Consider the following 4700-nt stretch of genomic DNA (forward strand, 5'->3'; position numbering starts at 1 on the left):
GTGATCATTATCGGCTGTCAAATTAGCCTAGTATTACAATAATTATAAGTGTTTGTAATTACACCCATTAACACCATAAAGATGGAAGACAAGTCGGATTTTACTCTGTTTTGCAAGAGACCAAGTCACCGCTTGCGCTCAAGGCTCATGAAAAACTGATCAATGTATCTCTGTCACATTGCGCCTGTTAATCAACAATGAAGAGACGATTACTACAATGGTGGCGCAATGCGATAGTCGATCCAGAACTTTGTTTCAACCGAATGCGATAATAAAAACAACACAGCATGCGAACCCATGATCGAAAGATGCAGCCGAGCAACACAAAAGCAGAGGATTGAGACACGTGTACAACTAATAGTTGTGCAGAATTGACGGTCTGATTGCATAACAGAAGGAATAATATCTCTCCATCTTCAGAATTACCATGACAATAAAGTGGAGACCACAAGGTCGGAGTCAAAGACCTGCACCTATAAATACCCCATTGATTTCAGAGAAAAAGTATGCTACGGGATACGGGGTAAATGTTGCAAAATTATTGAGAGAAAAGGCTGAGCTGAGTGCTTGAGTGAAGAAATCCGGGAAGAAAACGAGATAAGGACGAGAGGTGAATCTCAGATCTAACCTGCCAAACTCCCGATTGAAAGCTCTGTGTAAAGATCCCTGCTACCGATAGAGCAAGCCTGAGAGGGGAGCTCTTCCTACCATCAAATCCATCCTATCTAGCAAGCAGATCTCCATCGAATCAGTGCTAAGACATTGGCACTTGTTTGTATCTGTTCTGTTCCTTTCATTGCTGTATTTCATGTTTCCTTTATCTTTTCATTCACACACCATGTATCAAACACTTAATAGACGTATTAAATGTTTCAATAGCTTTCATTTACCATCTTCTATCTATTTCCGTTCACCCATCAATCACTTTCTTCATGATGTCTTCTTAATTCCTTGATAAGCAATATGAATTAACTAAGTACTTAATCTGTGTTAAAGATATAAAATGCGTTTAGCTAAGGCATGCTAGACGGCATCTTCACCTGTGAGAGCAGAAGTGAAGATGCCATTATGATCTATCGAGAGAAGGTCAGAAGAATGCGTTAACTAAAGCGAGTAGTACTTCCAGACATGGAAGCAACCTTGCGTTCATTACGTTAGTCTCTATTTCACCACAGACATGTGGGAGCGCGGCCGATCACTGAAAGGTGTACGCCAAGAGAAGAATGGAATAGTATTTGTATCTTCAACGCAATTGAGAACTTGCGTTGTTTATATGATTTGTCTTTCACTTTCTATCCTGTTCATAAGACTTTCCACTGCATTCCACATCTTTCCACACCTTTCCCAGCCAGCCTTGACCCCGACATCTTGTACATGAAGCTTGTATCTTGTATCATCTAGCTTAGGTTTATTGTATTTCATTTTATTATCGCATCTTTACCGCTTTAGTTTATTTTATCGCAATTTATATACCTGTACAAACACATTTTTAAAGATTGAAAACCTGGTCGCATATATTATGAGCATACCACAATAACCTAAACTAGTCCCCGTGTTCGACCTCGGATCACACCGAGAAACTTGCGAAGGAATTACACTTGGTTTTATCGTAAGGAAACTTATGACAACGCATGGCATACTACGTGAACACCCATCATTAACACATATCTAGTGGTAGTATCGCATCATTTCGTGCATAGAACATCAATCACAATATATCTTCATTTCATGGCGACATAAGTTTATTTCGCCGTTGCCGAGGAATTGGTTAACTGTTAATTTTTTGAATATTTTTATGTTATATGCAGGATAGATCTCTTTGTATTGACTGTTCAACGCGGAGAGCAGTCTGACGGCTTATGAGTGCTAGAGTGATATGGTAATTTTAAGCGGACCCAGAGATCAAGTTTATTCTTCGTGCAGAGTCATCAGGGCTAAATTAATTGGTGAAGAAGTATGGTTGCTGAGAATGTGGAACCTATTGGAAACCAGAAGGGGAGATTTACCAGTGCAAGATCCCGTTGTTCTTGCTACTGATCAGAACATCTCTATGAGGGAATATGCGGTGCCATATTTCTATAATTTTTCACCAGGAATATCAAGACCAGTAGTCGAGCGGAATACAAGCTTTGAAATAAAACCTATTATGCTACAAATGATTCAGAATGTGGCGTAATTTGGAGGATTACAGGGAGAAGACCCACATGCACATCTGACAAATTTTGTAGACATGTGTAGCGCATTCTCTTTGCCTGATGTAACTCAAGAAAGTCTAAACTATACCTATTCCCATACACCCTGTGGGAAGAAGCAAAGAGATGGGCCCAAGCATTAGAGCCAGACGAAATTAATGGATGGGAGCAGTTGGTTGATAGGTTCATGAACAAATTCTTCCCTCCGTCTGTCAACGCAAGGAGGCAGAGGGAGGTTTTGAATTTTGAACAAAAGGGTTATGAAACCTTGAGCACCGCCTGGGTGCGATTCCGGCAGTTAGTGAAGAACTATCCGCATATCGGGATTCCTGACAGTAGTTTGATGGAAACCTTTTACAATGGCCTTGACCAATCAACGCAAGCAGTTGCCGATGCCTCCGCAGAAGGAGGATTAATGAATAAGTCATATACGGAAGAGAAGAACATATTGGATTGCATCTCGCGACATTCTGACGAATGGATTGATACCGGGCTTGAGATAAGAGGTCAGGAGCAAGAAAGAGTAGAAAGGGCCGATGTGCCAACGGACACAATGAGCGCATTGGTCGAACAAATGACCACAATGACCTCGCTCCTCCAGATGGTGGCTAATCAGTAGAGAACTTTCTCTCTCAAGGAACAGTGCAGGTTAAGGTGGTGACTCATGAGCCCACAGTGGATTGCACTCAATGGAGAGAGGTACATCCGGTAGACATCTGCCCATGGAATCAACAACCCGTATATGCTATGTACGAGAAATCAGGGGGCAACAACCATAACCCTTGTTAGAGGGATCACCCAATTTTTGGTTTGGATGAGAATCTCAATTAGAAGGGCCATAGTTTCTGTCAATTTAGTTATCAAGAGGATCGAGGCAACCCTCCGGTCTTTACTAATCCGGACTGCAGCCCAAGTAATTCTCAAGGTACACCACCCTGTGACCATTTGTTCGCATATGATACCGCTTTCAGTACCTCGTCTCTGGAGACATCATTAAAGCATTATATGGAAAAGAGCGAGACAATGAGACAATCGCAAGCTGACTCTCTCAAAGAATTAGAAGATCAGATAGATCAGCTTAAGAGGGAATTAAAGAAGAAAATGCTTGGTACGCAACATAGAGGCTTACGAGTGTCGGGGCCAAGAGGTAAAGAACAATGTCATGCAGTGACATTGCGAAGTGGCAGAACGATAGCCCCCATTTTACCGAAGGTACCAGATGCGGTAACAAAAGTACCAACAAATTTAACTGTTAATGATGACCAGTTATTGAATAACGGAATCAGCCCCAGTTCAGAAGTAAGATCATTTACAAAAGATAAAGCTTCTCAAGACTTGAATTCTCAATCAATGTAGCCTCCAACCAGTGACACACAACAAGCATAGGACCTTACCAAGCAGCAAAGTGACCAAGAAACACGGTGGGATCCTCCACCTTTCCCGTCCAAGCTGAAAAAGAAAGACCACAACAAGCAATTTTAGAGGTTTCTGGACGTTCTTTGACAGCTACACATTAATATTCCCCTGATAGAAGCATTAGAGCAGATGCCGAGCTATGTGAAATTTCTTAAGGATATTCTCGCCAACAAGAGAAAGATTGGGGAAAATGAGACAGTTGCACTGACATATGAGTGTAGTGCTCTGTTTCAAAACAATCTCCCTACTAAGACTTTTACATTGCCCTACACCATAGGGGGGAAGATGGTCGGGAACGCGCTGTGTGATTTAGGGGCAAGCATAAATTTGATGCCTTTGTCAATTTTTAAGAAGCTGGACATCGGCGAAGCAAGGCCAACCACGATCACATTACAACTAGCTGATAGATCAATAAAGCTTCCTGAGGGCAAGATAGAAGATGTTCTCGTGCAAGTGGACAAGTTTATCTTCCCAGCAGACTTTGTCATATTGGATTATGAGGCCGATAGAAAGATTCCTATCATCCTGGGACTCCCATTTCTTGCCACAAGGTGAACATTAATCGATGTGCAAAAAGGAGAATTGACCATCTGGGCCGATGATCAAGAAGTAAAATTCAACGTACTCAATGCATTGAAGTACCCAGGAGACATAGAGAATTGCCAATATATCGAAGAACTACGGGGAGAACAGTGGCACAAACCCCTAAAGGAAATGAAGGAGGAGGATTTTGAGGTTGGCGCAATATTGAAGGAGGACTACGCCGCAATTCATACAGAATCTAATTTTGAACCGCTTAAGTTATCTGAACGGACATCGCACTGCATTAAGCCATCTTTAGAAGAGCCACCCGTGTTAGAGTTAAAGCTATTGCCAGTACACCTAAAGTATGCTTACTTAGGAAGTAATGACTCGTTACCGGTTATCATTTCTGCATCACTAAGTAAGGAGAAAGAAGATGCTCTCATACGGATCTTGAGAAATAACGCAAAAGCATTAGGATGAACCTTGGCAGACATTCGAGGAATCAGTCCCTCGTATTATATGCACAAGATCCGCCTGGAAGAAGGAAAGAATGGATCAGTAGAAAGG

This window comes from Benincasa hispida, chromosome 2 (assembly GCF_009727055.1).
Source record: "Benincasa hispida cultivar B227 chromosome 2, ASM972705v1, whole genome shotgun sequence".
NCBI classification, from domain to species: Eukaryota; Viridiplantae; Streptophyta; class Magnoliopsida; order Cucurbitales; family Cucurbitaceae; genus Benincasa; species Benincasa hispida.